At 42.5% G+C, this 18,904-nt stretch overlaps 1 non-coding gene across 1 annotated transcript; it reads right to left on the reverse strand.

The window, feature by feature from the left end:
• Nucleotides 1–16,589: 16,589 nt before the first annotated feature.
• trnav-uac (transfer RNA valine (anticodon UAC)) lies at nucleotides 16,590–16,662 on the reverse strand. Its single transcript has one exon. It is a non-coding gene; the product is annotated as a tRNA-Val (tRNA).
• Between the last annotated feature and the right edge of the window lie 2,242 nt (nucleotides 16,663–18,904).

Genomic DNA, 18,904 nt, shown 5'->3' on the forward strand with positions numbered 1-18,904 from the left:
TACATCTGCCACTAGTTCAGATTTTGATAAAACTCTTCTATCTTCTTACCGGCATGGGAATTTAGCATGTAGAAATGCTCCTGTTCTCGAAGGACCGTCTTGTGCGAAATCCAAGAAAGTTGTCCACAAATCAAGCAGGTTCCAGATGAAGTCAATAAAGTCCTACTCCTTGAGCAGCCTGCCCACCTCCCAGCCAGCAGTCGGTTGATGACCAGAGCCCTGAAGGCCATGAGGTTAAAAAGAAAAGTACATTCAGACATGATTAATTAAATTAAACAATGAGAGGTTCTTGTTCTTCTATAGCGTCTTCCCCGAGGGCGGGGTTTTGGTTTTATGCATTCTTTAAAAAGGGAATCCATGAACAGGATCTGACCAACAATTTGTCTGGATTTTGTTCATCTTGTTCACTTGCAGATCTGGATGTTGTTAATCTGTGGCCCCTGAACTACAATGAGTTCGGACCACACCCCCGCTTAAAGTTTCTAAAACCCACTCTACCAACATCAAGTAAACATTTTAGAATTTTACTTGAATGGGGTTTCTTAGACCGTTGGCATTCTATAAGTAAGAAAAGTCCGGTTTACAGTACTTCTTTCACGTTGCTTTGCAAGCAGAGGAGAGAGAGCGTCCCACGCAGGCAGACAGCTGACAGCTGGGTTCAGCGGGGGGTCCGAGGTCATGAATGGCAGCAGTGGGTGGAGTGACGTGGAATCTAAAACAAACAGGAAGACACGCACGCAAATTTCGGGAGGGCGGTGGAGGTGACGGGGCCTCCAGGATCTCTCGGTTGACAGAACAGTTGGACTAAAAATCATACAGTGTGGTTGAAAGCTTCCTCCACTTATCTAATGCAGGAGTGTGGGGTGTGTGGTGTGTGTGTGTGTGTGTGTGGGTGTGCTGTTGGTTGTGTGTGTGTGTGTGCTCTTGGGCATGGGGACTCACATTAAAGTGGAGTAATATTTTTAGATACAAAAAAAACAGAAACCAAAGCCCCATAAGGAAAACTGTGTATTTAAGGAAGAAAGGTGTGTTAAAGAATTAGAGTTTCACCCAAAAAAACCAATATAGTTCTTACCGCCCGAGGCCGTCTATGTTCTCTTCGTTCTCTGTCGAAGTTTGCACTGGAAGCGTCAGTCGTTAGAAACCTCGTTCTGGAGCTAAGGAGCCGAGGGAGTCGGTCACGTATTATGTTTTCGCTAATTTCCTATATCGGAAACTTCCCGTTTTGTTTCCGGCAGGGGACCTTTGCGGTGTCAGAGTTCTGTTACAAGGGGGGTGCTGTCGGAGTTCGTGCGACGGGGGAGGTGAATGTGCAATATATTTTTTAGAAAGAAAAATTTATTTTCTTTAAAAAAACTATACTATTTTTTTTAGAAAAAAATGATTATAAAAAAGAAATTAGAATTTTTTTTCTCAAAACAATTTCGGGACCCCCCATGCAGTACCTCACGCGGACCCCCCTGGGGGTGCGGACCCCCTGTTGAAGACCTATGCAATAGAGATGATAGCATGGAGACGATAAGAAATGACATAATAAATAATTGTATGAATAAATAGAGGAAACACGACCCTTTCTCCTTTCATTAAACATACAGAAATAAATGTAGGTTGAAGTAAAAAAGCAAAGGTTCCACTGGGCTCGAACCCAGGGACTTCTGCGTGTTAAGCAGGACGTGATAACCACTACCCACTAGGAACCCGTGTCCAATTGCTCTGCTCTAAAAAAGGATATTAAATAAAACAATGATTGGAAAGTGAACAATCACAGGCGCCAGGTTGTTGCGAAACATTTTTTACAAGCTGTGTTTTTGTTTTTTTTTGGGGTTGGGTTTTTTGCCCCTTCCTCTAGTGGACGAGACGAGCTTCGTAGAAGAAGCGCAGGAAGTACTCGGATACTTAAGTAAGTATAAATACCCACAGTTTAAAAAGACTCTTCTACTTCTGCATGCTAAATGTGCTGAAAGTACAGAACAAAAGATTTATTAGCAAAAGTAAAAAGCTCATTAGCAGAATAAGATATATTATTATGGTACAAGTGAAAATACCACTTCAGATGCATGTGACGATGAATCTCATGCTTTAATGTTTCAAACATTATCAAACACTAAAAACTAAATCTGCTGGTGTGGAGTTAGAAAGAAGTGACATCATCCTTGCTGCAGGCTACATTAGAGCTACTAGCATAACACTGACCTGACCTGTTGGAGGTAAGGTTGCATCGTGGGTAAGTAATGGCACAGTTTTCAGAAGGAGAAGAATGTGTGGAATAAAAAAGGACCCATAGCTCTGGTTTGCTGCAGCGATTTTTGGATGAAATTCAAACAAAACAAAGAGATTTACAACAGAAAAGCGTTTATACCTTTACCAAAAACAATAGGAAAACCAGGTATTTAAATAAAACACATCTGAGGATTTTAGAGAAATTTGCTTTAGTGGGACTCTAATAGACTAATTAACGTATATTACTTCCTAAAATGCTAAGGGATTAAGGTGCGGGGGTCAGGTCCACACTCTAAAGTAAAGTACAAAGTCCATTAAAATGGACTGGTGGACGGTTAAGGTACTGTTTATTCTTCCCACGGAGACATTGTGGTAATTTTCTACTGCCATTAAAGTAGTAATACCCTTTTTTTTTACTTTAATCAAGTATTTTCCTTTAAACATTATACTTCACTTGCACTGCATTTAGAAGAAATATCCATATTATTCTAACACAATAACTAAGATTTTAATTACAAACATATACTGAGTTGCTAAAATATGATTTATGACTTTACTATTAAATACCAAGTAAGAAAAAGTTACTTATATTTTGCTTCACGTGGGAAAAAATCATTAAACATTAAGTAATAATATCCAATAATACAGCATGTTTTTAGTTATAATTTTGCAAATGGGTATTAAATTATTATACACCTCTAGTACAATACAATTCAACTTTAAATCATAAAGTAAATATATACATCTTTAAAAAACATAAAGGCATTTATTATGGGACTGTTGATTAGAGTGCATTAGTTTAGAGTAAGTAATAAAAGTACATATAATTATATATAGTACACGTAATTCTATTATTGAAGTACCTACTCCACCTCTCCCAGCTGCCAAATTCAAGTGATGCACACATTATATAATTATAATTAATAACACTATACATTATTCTGAAATGGGCATTCTGCATAATACTTATTTGTTTGGTTATTCTAATAGTTTGTAAAGTATTTTGGCATATTTCTACACGGTGTTTACTACTTTTGTATTCATTAATTTTTTTATTAAACATTTATGACTCATTTGGGGTCTTTTTTTGCATCATTATAATGAGATACCGCCGTTATGATGTTACCTATTAAAACTTAAAGGCGTCGTATTAAATATATCAGTAACAAGTGTATTTATGCTTTAATAAAAACTCATAGGAGTGTTATAAAAAAATAATGCATACTATAAAGAGCTTCGTCAAATCAAAACCTGGTTAAGGATGCAGCAGTGGCCAGCAGTGGAAAAAGTCCGGTGTTGGGGATGGGCACGTGCTGACACGGTTGCCTGTAAGTGAGAGTGAAACCACGTTAATGGAGGATAATGACGGCCGGTTTCACCGGGAGATTGGCGCGGCTGCGTTGTGGCGCTGTTTTGCACCGCGTATAATTAAACCCGCAGCAGGCCATGTACTCCGGTATGCCTGTCTCTCCCTCCTATCGTCTCTCTTTTCTTTCTGCTACGATCGAGAAGCAAAAATGCCATTCACCCACCAAAATGATCCGTGTACCGCATACAAAAACACCGGGGGAGGTGAGGAGCTGATATTCACCGGAGAGGTTTCAGAAACGTGATGCCACATGAGCAGTCCGCAGAGACTCGTCTGTGTGTTTCTGCTTCGGCTCCACATTGACCCAGCCGAGCTTTTTATTCTGAAGAGGAGGAGAGTGTGCTGTCTTGGCGGGGACGTGTCCGATCACATGCGCCGTTCCCTTCATATAACACCGGCCTCCCGGTGGACAAGGAGTTGGGGGTATTTTTTAAACACCCTGAAAACACCCCCACTAATACACGCCCCATCCCATGTTCCCTACTGAAATATGTGTTCAAATATACAAAATGTACCCAAATAAAAATAAAAACACACCAAAAGCTCAGCTCAGTCTCACCGGAGCCGAAGAAGCTCTCACGTGAGAGGACACCGTGTTTCCCTCATTTGCCACCAAAACAGTAGCAACCAAAAAAAAAAAAAACAGCACGTCGACGTTTTTTAAAAGTTGCCATTTAATGTTTTGACGTGCGTTGAACACACACACACCACATACACACACACACATTCACCAGAGTGCCTCAGTCCCCTCTCTTGTCGTGGCACACACGCTCATTAAGAACAGTGACTTGGGAGGAAAAAGTGAAGAAAATTCTGTCGTGGCATGGGCTGATTCAGGACAGGACTCAGATCAGACTCAGGAACACCTCCAGGCCATAAGAGGTGCGTTGGAGGCTCGTCCCTCCGGGCTGGGAACTTTATATCGAGCATATTTAACACTTTGTGGCCTGATCTTTTTTTTTTTTTCCTCCTCTTAAGAGGCTGGGGACTCCATTTTGAAGGGACCGGGTGTGCAGCCAGAGCATACACAAGGCAACTATCTCGGGAAAGGAAACCAACCATCTGTTTTCCGGGTAAGCCGCTGCCATTTTCACTGACTCTCAGACGTGTTAGTGGTGGACATTTTTAAATTACTTTCGTCTTCCTGCAGGGCATATGTGCTGCCCAAAGTGTCGTGTTCGAGGGGGTGGGTGAAGAAGATGCCAGTTTGTTGGCCATGTTGGCATGTGACATGTTGGTGGATGGGCAGCCTGCTTTAGGTTAATAATTGATGCTTTACTAAGAAGAGGGGCGGGGGCAATTTGGGAGGTGTCAGTGTGTGTGTTTGTCCGGTACGTTTTTTGGCTGCCTGGTCAACTAGATATTATTATTTTATTTATTTTAGAAGAGGGATTTACGGCCCCTTTGTGCTCCATGCTTGTGGACCGGCTGGGGAGGCAGGCAGTGGTGACGAATGGCAGGGCGCACAGCAGAGAGACAGACTGACTTTCAAGGGGGGCAGCAGAGTATGCAGGCAGGAAATAGCCATTCAAACAGAGCAGAGATGTATACACGGCGAATTATAAAAGTGTTATCACAAAGAAGAAGGGGGAGTGTCGCTGGAGGAGCCCAACACCCTGAATCTCTAATCCAGGGGCCGCTGGAAACCAGCTTTAGCGCATGTAGAGAGGAGGAGGAGGGAGGAGGAGGAGGGAAGGAGGTGGAGGGGGAAGGAGTGAGTACGTTTCACCAGGATCCAGGGGCTAGTAGATTGCCGCTGGGACTCTCCTCATCCGCTTTCAAAAAAGTGGAAATTGGCACATTTTTAAACGCCAAAATGAGCGATTGCAGGGTCATGTTTGCGGTGGCCGACACCGGAATGGTAAGATTCTCGCGGACAGATCACGTGCAGTTGGCGTTTTCCGTTGATTTGGTTGTTTGATTGCACCCATAGCCTGCATACGCCGGGGAGGGAAGAGGGAGAGGGAAAGTTTTGGGTGTGTGTGTGTGTGTGTATCTGCTTGTGTGTGTGTGTGTGTCAGTATGTGTTGGTGAACTTGTTTGTTGTCGTGTCGTCTCGTGTTATGTGGCGTTCAGTGTTTCAATCATGCAGCATGGAAGAACTGCAAGCCATGATCGGACACACACACACACCACACACACACTGACACACTGAACACACACATGCAGTGTGCACACACTATGAACACGCGCGTGCACGAACGGGTTCATTTTAATTCCAGTTCGTGGTTGCAGGCCGGGTGTGTACGTGGGGGTGATTTTATAACATGAACGCGCATAATTAATGGTGTGTGTGTTTCTACGGTAATGCATGCGCTGTGAGTTGAGTTACCAGGCTGCTGACCTATCGTACTTTACATGTCATTTCATAATATACGCGATAATGTTCCTCAAAGCTTCACAGCGGTTGTGTGGTGTCTGGCGCAGAGTAATGTACGTTAGATCGATCCGCTTGTCGCCAGTGAGTGTTTACGTTTTTTGGACATCATGTGAAGGCAGATTGTGTTGGTTTTTCACGGGTTTTTTGATTGGTAAGCTTTGTCACATGATTAAAAAAAATATTATCTCATCACCAGCTGGCCTGGGATAACTTTAAATTGACAATGCAGCGACGATGTTGGACAGATTGTAGAGGACATTGCTTTTTATTTAAAAAGAGCTGGGTCAAGTGTCTTCTTTATAGGACTATTAACGTTAGGGTTATAAGTATAAAACTAAATCCACAAGTGAGTCCCACGGGTGTTTTGATAACGAGCCTTGATGTAAGAAAATAAGATATCTTAAACGTCATCCAAAACTTTGATGTTTTGATTGTTTTGGTATGCTCCCCTCTGATTGATTCCCTGTTTATGTTTCCGGGAGGAGTCAGCCAGCATGAGTGGGCCCTACCCAGGCCCTGGCAGGGAGGGATCATCAGTCCAGACCGCCCTTTGACCCCCGGCCGTGACCTCTCAGGCATTAGAACACCATGACCAACAGGATCGGGCTAACCATGTCTGCCTCTCCCTCAAGCTGCAGGCCGTCTATGGGTTCACACCCAAAGGGACCACTCCTCCTCCCTTCCTCTTCCTCCTCCTACAGCCCTCAGAGGCTGCAGAATCTCACCAGCACTGGTGAGCCAGCCTGACCCTGGTCTGCCGGGTGAGGGAGCCAGAGGAGAGGAGCTGGGAGGGGGCGTGAATAAGAAGGAGAGGGGGAAGGGGATGGAGATGGAGGGGACTCCTGGGCTGATTGCAACTAGCAGGGATTCTTTGGCACCCAAGAAACAAGCAGAGAAGGAGAGCTTTGGGGGCTCTTTGCTGAACAGAAAACAAGCCCGTGTCCAAACGAGAAGTCATGATGTGGAGGCAGCAAATCGCAGCGATCCTGTCGCTCCGAGGAGAAGGACACAGAAGGTTGTTTCTCGGGACGCCCAGCCCGGCCTTCTCTTTGGCAGCAAACCGCCCCTTCGCTAACGGGCTTCCTCCCTTTTGAATCCTCTTTGTTTGAGGATGACGACAACGACGACGAGCAGGAAGGCGGTTTGTAACCTCTGGGAGGAGGCTTGCAGGACAAACACGAGAGGGCGGGGAATGTTCTCCCGTCCCTTCCTGACAAATTGAATTCGTTTTCTTTTTTTTTTTAAAATTTGGACGCCAAGGTATGCTACCCGTCGTCAGCCAAGGGTGGTCACCGGGCACCAGTCCTCGGTAAGCGCAAGGAGGAGATACTGGGACGGCTCGGATGACGAGGTGGGTGAGAGCGGACCACCGAGCTGCTCCTGCTTTGGGATAGTCCTTCAAGGCATTCAATGGCAAAGTTTTACCGTTCTGTTATTACCTGAAAGTAAGTGTAAAAAACAAAGAAAGATTTGTATAACAATAGAAACACCCTCTATAGGGTCGAAAAACAGCTTTATTTATGGTGTGACAACAGGTAACATTCAAAATGGCCTTCAGTCAAAGGAGAGAGATTCACCTGACAAAAATTATTTGCTAAGGTGTGGATTACATAACTTTCTCCACGCACAAAATCCTGTGCATGACAAGCTGGAACACCTGCACTGTTTGTCAGCTGTAATAATAATGGGTGGGCTCAGACGAGACAGGCTCCACAAACCGTTGCTCTGTCATTGATAAAACATGGTTGTATTCTTTTTCAAACCAAAACTAAAGGGACGTGCGTTGACTTCTCCAGAGGCTGTATGAACAAATACTGTAAGGAGGCTGAAAAGGGGGGAGGTGAGGTGAAAAGGGACAGGTGCCTTTTTTAAACAGGAAAGTCAGTTATTGTGGTTAAGATGCTGATTTGGCCTCCTCAATCTACATGGCTGCCAGCCGTGTGCTCATGGAGGCGATTAGGGCCTTTAAAAAAAACCCTTAGAGCCTGATTGCAAAAATTCACTCATTCTCTGTCATACATTTTTAAAATCTTGCAGACACACGATTCAACACAGATTTTTAACTTCAGTGTGACTTTCACTTCCTGAGGAATATCAGTGTTCTGAACCAAATGTCCATAAATGTGTTTTAAAGTCCTAGAAAAAAGGGGCTGATGACTGATGAAAAACTCCGAACCTGCCTGAGAAACAACACATTCGGAAGTTGTCTTCAGTGTTAATTAATCAGAGTTAGTTGTCTGTACAAGCCAGGGGTACACTGCAACAGGGATAATGGCATAATCGGCAGGTCTATTTCCTGAAAATCTAACAAAAAATAGGTGAAAAGAAGGGCGGGCTAAAGTTGTTAGACTCAATTATACTCCTGTTTACAACCAACCAAAGCATCATTTATTGGGAATGTAGTCCCAAAACTTGAAGATGATTTCCCTCCCCCAAATAGAGGGGAGGACAAAGAATAATGATAGTCCTGACTAACTTTCTTGTGTTGCATCTTTTATGTCCCATCAACATGTTTTATATTCCGGGGGGAAACAGGAACACCTCCTCTTACTATTCATTACACAACTGTAATGTTTCAGCACGTCTCCAGGATAACAGGCACATATCTGAATCTCAAGGTCTCATCAACGTTAACACAGCGGGACATTGTGACTTGTTTCAGTAGGAGACGCAAAGACCATTAATAATAAACATTAGTGATGGCTCTGTTCTATTTACGATGTCCCAGTAAAGTAAGTCATGACCGTGTGAAAAGAGCCCGCAGGCACAATACCACGTAGTGTCTATCCTTGTGAGCATTGTGTTTTGATGAAGATCTTAGTTTGGAGGCGACCTCCGTTTTTTTCGGATAAATAACAAAATCCTCTTGTCAACCGAACACAAGTAGTGATGCAGGCCATATGTTGTGTGCTACACCATAGTTTAAGGCTAGCAGGGAAAACATATCACCTAGCTTAACAGAAGGCTCATCTAAAACAAGGGAATTTATATTCTATGACCACAATGTAAGCCAAAGAGAAGAGAAGAGGTAAAGGCGGGAGATAATTTTATAGGGGGGGGGGGGGGGAGGGGGGGACCCACGGATGTGAACATAGGGTACAGAAACTGATCCTAAATGGAACTCGACCCTCATTTATTTTTTTACTTTGCTTTCCCTACTGTGAATGTCAAGTGTCTTCTGTTAAAAAGGACCTTTATAGTCCTTTTTAAGAGGTAATTCAGAGCCCAAACATGTGGGCATAGAACAGCAAGGATAGTGTAGCTTAGTGAGCTTTAGAAAGTGCTAGTATGCGATTAGTTTTTGAATGTGTGGACAGAGCTAGGTAGCTGGTTCCCCCTGTTGGTAGTGTATGCTACTAAGCTAGGCTACTCAAGAGTTGGCGGTAGGCTTCACATTAGTGGAGACAAAGACAATTGTCTCAGCAACAAGTGCAATACAGAAATGCTTGAAAAGAAAATGATAGAAATATATATTTTCGGTGTTCCCCAGGATCCATTTGAGACACTGGTACTTGTTGTGTATAAGCTGCAATGGGTAACATATTTCCAGTTGCCAACAAACATTGAATTTCTGGCTGCTGGCTCACGTGTCCTTAAAGAAACATTGGTCCTGATGGGTTCCTCATGTGGTGCGTCATACGAAGTGTTTGTACCAATTAGGACGTTCTTTTGCAGGTTGCTTTTACCAAAACAAATAAAATAAGTAGGAAACAATGACTGCCCGGTGGAAGAAAGAATATTAAGAAGACCAAACATAGCCGTAACATATTCTGGCTTTGTTACATATGGACTAAAATATAAGACAAAACTTGCATCAAATGCATAAATACCAGCCAGTTTGTTGCTGGTTCAGTTCATGTACCAAAGTTGAATTATAAAAAGCACTGATTAAAGATTAATAGCTCAGCAGCCTCACTTTACACACAGATTCGTTTAAAGATAATTGTACAAGTACTTAACACTCTACAGGCTAGCTGTTTCGCCTGCTTCCTGTTTACTGTAATAGTCTCTTATGCGCTGTAAATCAGACAGATATGAGAGTATTATTGACTTTCTCATCAAACTTCTCTGCAAATAAGCGTATTCCCAAAATGTGGAACTATTCCTTTAAAAATACTCCAGCCAGCGTTACATCATCCAGTAGCCAGTATCAGCCCTCTGGGCACATTCCTGCTACATGCCGGTCATAACTCAGGGCTGCTCATGTACCAAGCCTGTCCTATCAACCTGCTGCGCTTACACATTTGACACAAGACTATCAGAAGCCACTGTTTAAATGGTTTATGATATTCTTCTTGTGGTCGACACTGGTTTGTGGAACCGGAGAAACCTAAAGTTAGTTTCAAACCTTTGCCCTTTGTATAAGGGGTCAAAGGTTTCAGCTTCTGGCCAACCTTTCATGTGCTGTTTTCTTATGAAGATTTTATTGAGATTCGCAAATATATATTAATAAACACTTCCTGCCCCAACAAAAAAAAATCTTAACGACAAAGAGAACCAAGGACAGGAAGACAAAACAAATCAAACAGCTCACGTCAGTATCTTCCATACTCTGATTAAATATGTTGATATAAATAACATACATATCCTTTTCGAATATCGGATCATCGCGATAGAGTCCCCATCTTATCCTCACCAGCTGAAAAAAAAGATTGTGCCCCCACCAAATGTTATTAAATATTAAACGCACTCAGCAATTCATTTTTCAGCAAAAAGCCAGTTAACATTTGTCTTTGCCTGTCCGTTGATCTTCAACAATATTGGAGCATGGAGTTTATTAAAATGTAGCTTGATATATTTTTATTGTGATTAAAGACGTCTTTTGTGTGTTGTTCTAATTGTCATATTTCTGATTTTCAAATACACGTCTTGGAAGATAAGCAGGTGTTTGACACAGCGACAGTATGATCATTACATTACAGGTCATTTAGCAGACGCTCTTATCCAGAGCGACTACATTGAACTAAGTAAAGGACAGTCTCCCTGGGAGCAGCTCAGGGTTAAGTCGTACCTTGTCGAGGGTATAAATAAAATGGTGGCAGCCTGGTATTGAACAACAGACTCCTAGTGTTTTTTGTTTGAAGGCGTACCACTAGGCCATCACCACCCATCATGGTGAATCGTAACATAAAGGACTATGCAAGTTGTCTGTTGGATGGTTTGGAAATTACAGTATGAGTGATGAATCATTTTCCACTCGTCTGATTGTACTTCATTCTTCATGTGTCGACAACAGAAACAGCCTCAAGAAAAAAGTCTTTCCGTCGTGAAGTTTTAGAGGGTGATGATTTATTTGGGCAAAGTTCAACGAAGACCAGGTTGGCCTGTGATGGTGACCGTTGACCCCGTAGAGGGAATCTATCACGCGTGAAAGTTGGGCCTGAGACATTGTTGAATTCATGTGATTCCCTCATTGTACAAGGTGGTTTTAATTGTGTTGTAATGTGAGATGCTCTATGGACTGTTTAGTTAATGATATTCCTAGCTGGCAATAGCATAGCATGAGTGATGATTACACGAACACCCAAAAGGAATAAAATGTCTTAGTTATAATTTAGTATATAATATAAGATGCTTGCTGATAACACATAGAAATGATGTATAGATGGTTGTAAACCGTTCTTCAATGTCCTAACACTTGGCATGCAAATTCAATATAGGTTTAGCTTACTAAGCGGGGACTCTCTTCTTACGTTATGTCAAGCTCTGGCATCTAGAGATGCAGGCGACTAACTGATTAATCGATTCGTTGTCAACTATTTTGATTAATCGTTTTTTGAGTTAAGACTCTGCTTTCCAGCTTTCTTTAATTGTAAAAAATGTTTCTGGTTTCTTTACTGCTATGACGTAAATGTGTAACTTGGTCTTTGGGAAAACACGATTTAATAGTTAAAGTCTAGTACCAACATTCTCTTTTTGGCGGATTGCCCTAATGTCTCGGCAGGTCAATGTAAACGCCACATATGCTGTATTGTGGGTTTAGTTTATTTCACTGTCTAAATAAATCATGTATACTTTTAAAACAGTAATAATTGGCCCATTAATAATAGTCATTGCAAAAACGCTTACACTAGTATGACCATTTGATTTTAGTGCTCTTGCATTTCAAGCTCCCGTTACTCGTTGTGTAGTGTACTTCGTGAGGAAGATGTTTAGTTTTATGTGCGATCATGAGATTGAGGGCCTGTGATGTTTGTTGTTTTAGAGCCAGTGACCGGCCCTGTAGGCTTCTACCATGTCAGGACCTTCGGGGAGCCGTGGAGCTAGCCTGGGTGGAGGAAAAATCAACTCACATTCCACGGAGGCTTTAATTTGAAAAGCGCGCCCTAATGCACGGCGGGGGTAAGCAAGGGAAGCAGAACACCAAAGACACTTGTAATTACATTTTATAAATGATGAGTTGTTACTTGCATGCCCTAATAAAAGTGGTCTAAATTCATATCATTGCTGTGATCAACGTTCATGAATAACTTCCAAGCTAACAAGAAGGAAACAATTCTTCTGTAAAGTGGTTGTTGAAAGATTGAGCAGGGTTCCCCTTTATCTTCTGAGATTGCCAAAGCGTTTTAAGGACTCTGGAAATTTTTTTTCCAAGTTTTGGGCAGAAGCTGAAATCTGTTCTACAAGAGAGACCCAAAATGGCTTCTTCCTTTCCCGATCATAGATATCCCTTCACGACAGTTCCACAACGGAGAGAGAAAAAACAAGGGCTATCCGACCTTTCATCCCTCCACTTCCTCCACCCTTCCTGAGGAAATGCACTTCACCAATGGTCCATTTTTCATCACAATTACAACTCTAGCAAAAGCCAAGCAAAACTACATCAAATCCTAAAACTCTCACAAAGTTTAATTCCAAGCAGTGGTGAGATGAAGGTGAAGTGCAGCCGTTTCTGCACTTAACAGTGAAGTGAAGTGAAAGCCTCGTTTGGTGCACAATGATCTCAAAGCTTGTGTCCACAGAGAGACCGCTGCTCCTGCTGAGAGCCCGAGTGGAGATCCTGCTTTCTGCCAAGGCCTCCGGCTGTGCTTTGAGTTTGTGTTTGGCTCTAAACGGCACTGACCAGCACAGTGTGTGTTTGTGTGTGTGTGTCTGTGTGTGTGTGTGTGCATGTGTGTCAAAGCTAAGCTGATAGACTACTAATGCTCTATTGATCAATAGTGCAGAGCGCCCAAAGAAAAACAGACAAACTTAATTTTTAAAGCCCAATATCACCGTCATACATGTGTTTCTATAACGATCGAGGGTCACTGACGAACCCACAATCCAACCTTCAACAGTATTCTCCCCTGTCATGCATCAACGATCATCTTTTAGGGCATGAATACCGGCTTCCAGAGGAGCCGAGTCCCGGAGAGAGGACGCCGTCTCTCCACCTGTGGAGCCGTCAAACAGCCAACTGGGGGTTTGTTTGTGTCTGCAGCCGAGTCGATCCTCAGCGAGAGTCCTCCCAACACAATGTCCGACGCCTCGGCCCCTCGAGCTCTGAAGCTCAGCCGAGGGGGAGCGTCCCAGTCGGGGGGGCCAGGCTGGGCCAGAGCAGGTCCAAAGGCCTGGTGCTGGGAAGCTCTGACAGGAGCTGCTGAATCCCAGCGGCCCCTCAATTCCACGCTCATTCTTCTAATTAGACACTTGGAGAATTAACTCCTGCGAGGGGTGAGATCTGCCTCCCCTCCCCTACAAGCAGCTAGTGGAGAGCGGACAGTGTTCAGCTTTTAAATGGGACATTAACGATCAGAGCTCCATCTCTGTCGGCGTGGAGAAGGGATTTACTGCCTCCACCTGTTTGAGGCTTCTTCACTGTTTGATGAGTATAGTAAGTAAAGTCGGGAGCAGTGAAGCCTAACCTGCAGTGCATCGAACGGCCACTTGAGGCTCCTAAAGCCAACGTTGTGACAAATGAATTTAAGTTTTAAACTGTTTACATATTATAATGATTTTGGCTGATGGGATCTGAATGTATGCACGTCCTTGTGTTTCTCTCTACAGTTGTGGGGGACAGTTCAGCCATCTTAATCAGTGCGACGCCCCTCCCTGCTGCACTTTGTGAAGGCAGGTGCAGCTTTAAATGACTTGATATTTTTTGCAGTGTGCAGGACGATGGCAGGTTGTGATCCTACAACCTACATCTCATATACATAATCCAGCAGGCAGGCGGGCCCCTGCTCTTGTTGAATGGGGGGGACTCTCCTTCCTCTGGGGACTTTTCAGGGCTGAAAGAGAAACCCTCGCCACCCGGCTACCGGGGGGCCCGTGGGCGCAGTGAGAAAATGAAGACCTCTGCGCCCCTCTAAATCCCCAGGGAATTTCTCATTAAGCGAGGGTCCCGGGCTGCCCGAGGGCCCTCTGGGCCCTCACCCACCCCCCGTGAGGGGTCTCCCTCTCTGGCGGGGAGAATGGAGCCCTCCACTCCACTTTGTGCTGGCTGCCGGCTACCAGGACCCGTTATTCACCTTCTCCTTCTCAGCAGCACAAGAGCTTTCTCCCAATCATGCTTTCAAAGCCCTCAGGACTTCCTCTTCCTTTCACTCACTTTTTACATAAGTGTGTGTGTGTGTGTGTGTGTGTGTGTGTGTGTGTGTGTGTGTGTGTGTGTGTGTGTGTGAGTGTGTGTGTGTGTGTGTGTGTGTGTGATGTCTTATAAGACTCCAAAAGGAGAGAAAGGCATAATTGAATTGACATTTTCTCCTGAGATATTTCTGTCTTCAGGCACCAGAAGCTGCTAAATAAGCGGGGCTGAGTGTTTTCTTTCTTCGTCTTCTTCTTCTTCTTTTTCACACGTTGCTTCACAAGTACAAGTAGGATTAATGAGGATTATGTATATGAGGAGAGGTAAGGTAATGAGTTTTGATGAGAGTAGAGAGGATTATTTAGTGTTTAGATTTCAGGATTTGGCAGCATCAGCTGTTTCTGACTCGCTTTATTCTTCATATTTTTATGAACATGAACACAAGATGCTTTAAAAAGGACAAGACATGTTGAATAGCAACACATGTGCAGATCATGTGAAGAGAAGTGTGTTTGAAGGTTCACAGAGATGCTGTTACCTCCCCTGTGTGGAGAAGAGCTGCTGCTACAACAACACTGAGGGAAATAAACGTCCTCGGCTTGTTACTCGTCAATAAATGTTTCTCATTTGTTTGTATTTATTGTTTAAACTTGTTTCCTTGTTGTTCTTTTGGTTTCAAAGACAAACCGTGATGCTTTTATTTTGGTGTGTTTGCAACTTGCTGCTTTTTTCTTCTTCAGTGACATCGTTGCCAAATGGGAGGTTAAAAGAAAAGTACATTTCCTACATGTACTTAAATTAAAATGAGAGGTTCTTGTTCTTTCTATAGCGTCTTCCCCCGAGGCGGTTTTATGAATTCTTTAAAAAGGGATGAACAGGATCTGACACAATTTGTCTGGATTTTTGTTTCATCTTGTTCCCTTGCAGATCTGATGTTAATCTGTGGCCCCTGAACTACAATGAGTTCGACACCCCCGCTTTAAAGGTTTCTAAAACACTCTACCAACACTAAGTAACATTTAGAATTTTACTTGTAATGGGGTATTCTTAGACCGTGGCATTCTATAAGTAAGTAAAGTATCCGAGTACTTCTTCACGTTGCTGCAATCAGAGAGAGAGAGATGTCCCACGCAGGGCAGGACAGCTGACAGCTGGGTTCAGCGGGGGTCAGAGGTCATGAATTGGCAGCAGTGGGGGGAGTGAAGTGGAATCTAAAACAACAGGAAGACACGCACGCACATTTCCGGGAGAGGAGGTGAGCGTGGGCCTCCGGATCTCTCGTGTGACAGACAGTTGACTAAAACTTCATCAGTGTGGTGTGAACGCTTCCTCCCACTTATCTAATGCAGGAGTGTGTGTGTGTGTGTGTGTGTGTGTGTGTGTGTGTGTGTGTGTGTGTGTGTGTGTGTGTGTGTGCTCTTGGGCAGGGACCACATTTTAAAGTGAGTATATTTTTAGAATACAAAAAACACAGAAACCAAAGCCCATAAGGAAAACTGTGTATTTTAAGGAAGTGTGGTTAAAGGAATAGTTCACCCAAAAACAATATAGTTCTTACCGCCCGAGGCCGTCTATGTTCTCTTTCGTTCTCTGTCGAAGTTTGCACTGAAGCGTCAGTCGTTAGAAACCTCGTTCTGGGAGCTCAGGGAGCCGAGGGAGTCGCGTACTACGTATTATGTTTTGCTTATTTCCTATATCGGCAACTTTCCCGTTTTGTTTCCGGCAGGGGACCTTTGCGTTGTCAGAGTTCTGTACAAGGGGGGGTGCTGTCGGAGTTCTGTGCGACGGGGGGATGTGAATGTGCAAATATATTTTTTTAGAAAGAAAATTATTTCTTTAAAAAAAATATATATAATTTTTTTTTAAGAAAGAAAATGATTTATTAAAAAAGAAAATTAGAATTTTTTTTCTACAAACAATTTCGGGACCCCCCCTGCAGTACCTCCGCGGACCCCCTGGGGGTCGCGGACCCCCTGTTGAAGACCTATGCACTAGATGATAGCATGGAGGACGAAAAATGACATAATAAATAAATGTATGAATAAATAGAGGAACACGACCTTTCTACTTCATTAACATACAGAAATAAATGTAGGTGAAGTAAAAAGCAAAGGTTCCACTGGGGCTCGAACCCAGGACCTTCTGCGTGTAAAGCAGACGTGATAACCACTACACTATGGAACCCGTGTCCAATGCTCTGCTCTAAACAGGGATATAAATAAACAATGATTGGAAAGTGAACAACTCACAGGCAGCCAGGTTGTTGGAAACATTTTTACAAAGCTGTGTGCTGTGCTTCCCTCTAGTGGACGAGACGAGCTTCAGTAGCAGAAGGGCAGGAAGTACTCGGATACTTAAGTAAAAGTAGAAATACCACAGTTTAAAAATACTCTTCTACTTCTGCATGCTAAATGTTACTGAAGTAAAAGAACAAAAGATTTATTAGCAAAAGTAAAAATGCTCATTATGCAGAATAAGATATATTTATTTATGGTACAAGTGAACTACCACTTCCAGCTGCATGTGACGCTGATCTTCATGCTTTAATGTTTCAAACATTATCAAAACTAAAACTAAATCTGCTGGTGTGGAGTTAGAAAGAAGTGACCTCATCTCTGCTGCAGGCTACATTAGCAGCTACTAGCATAACACCTGACCTGACCTGTTGGAGGTCAGGTTGCATTGTGGGTAATGTAGGCACTAGGTTTTCAGAAGGAAGAAGAATGTGTGGAATAAAAAAGACCATATCTCTGGTTCTGCTGCAGCGATTTTTGATGAATCAAAACAAAACAAAGAGATTTACTAACAGAAAAGAGTTTATACCTTTACAAAACAATAAGGAAAACAGGTATTTAAATAAAAACTATCTGAGGATTTTAGAGAAATCCTTCTTTAGTGGACTCTAATAGACTAATAAAGTAATATACTTCCTAAATGGCTAAGGCTTAAGGTTCGGGGGGTCACAACTCAAGTAAAGTACAAGTACATTAAAATGTACTTTAGTACGTAAGTGTACTGTTATTTTCCACGGCTGACATTGTGGTATTTTCTTACTGCATTAAAGTAGTAATACTTACTTTACTCAAGTATTTTCCTTTAATACATTATACTTCAACTGCACTGCATTTAAGAGAAATATCATATTATTCTCACACAATAACTAAGATTTTACATACAAAACATATACTGAGTTTATAAAATATGATTTATTACTTTACTATTAAAATACCAAGTAAAGTATAAAGTACTTATATTTTGCTTCACGTGGAAAAATCATAACATTAAGTAATAATATCCAATAATACAGCATGTTTTTAGTAATAATATTTTGCAAAATGTGTATTAATATTATTATACACCTCTCAGTACAATACAATTCAACTTTAAATCATAAAGTTAAATATATACCTCTTTAAAAACATAAAGGATTTATTATGGGACTGTTGTATTAGAGTGCATTAGTTTAGAGTACTTAATAAAAGTACATATAATTATATATTATTACAGGTTAATCTATATGAAGTACCTACTCCACCTCTCCCAGCTGCAACATTAAAGTGATGCACACATTAATAATTATAATTTAATAACAATATACATTATTCTGAAATGGGCATTCTGCATAATACTTATTTGTTTGGTATTCTAATATTTTGTAAGTATTTTGTGAATATTTCTACACGGTGGTATTACTACTTGTACTTCATTAATTATATTTTATAACATTTAAGACTCATTTGGGGTCTTTTTTTGCATCTTATATGAGATACAGCAGTATGATGTTACTATTAAAACTTAAAGGCGTATTAATTATTCAGTAACAAGTGTATTTATGCTTTTCTAATAACTCATAGATGTGTTATAAAAAATACTGCATACTTATAAAGATGCTTCGTCAAATCAAAACCTGGTTAGATGCAGCAGTGGAAAGTCCGGTGTTGGGGATGGCACGTGCTGACACGGTTGCCTGTAAGTGAGAGTGAAACCACGTTAATGGAGATAATGACGGCGGTTCACCGGGAGATGCGCGCGGCTGCCGGTTGTGGCGCTGTTTTGCACCGCGTAATAAACCCGCAGCAGGCCCTGTCCTCCGGTCTGCCTGTCTCTCCCTCCTATCTGTCTCTCTTTCTCTCTTCTGCTACGATCGAGAAGCAAACTGCATCCCCAAAATGATCCGTGTTACCGAGTACAAAAACACCGGGGGAGGTGAGGAGCTGATATTCACCGAGAGGTTTCAGAAAACGTCTGCACATGAGCAGTCCTGCAGAGACTCGTCTGTGTGTTTCTGCTTCGGGCTCCACATTGACCCAGCCGAGCTTTATTCTGCAGAGGAGGAGAGTGTGCTGTCTTTGCGGCCGTGTCGATCACATGCGCCGTTTCCCTCATATCACACCGCCTCCCGGTGACAAGAGTGTGGGGGTATTTT

This window comes from Cottoperca gobio, chromosome 14, assembly GCF_900634415.1.
Source record: "Cottoperca gobio chromosome 14, fCotGob3.1, whole genome shotgun sequence".
In the NCBI taxonomy this organism is placed as follows: domain Eukaryota; kingdom Metazoa; phylum Chordata; class Actinopteri; order Perciformes; family Bovichtidae; genus Cottoperca; species Cottoperca gobio.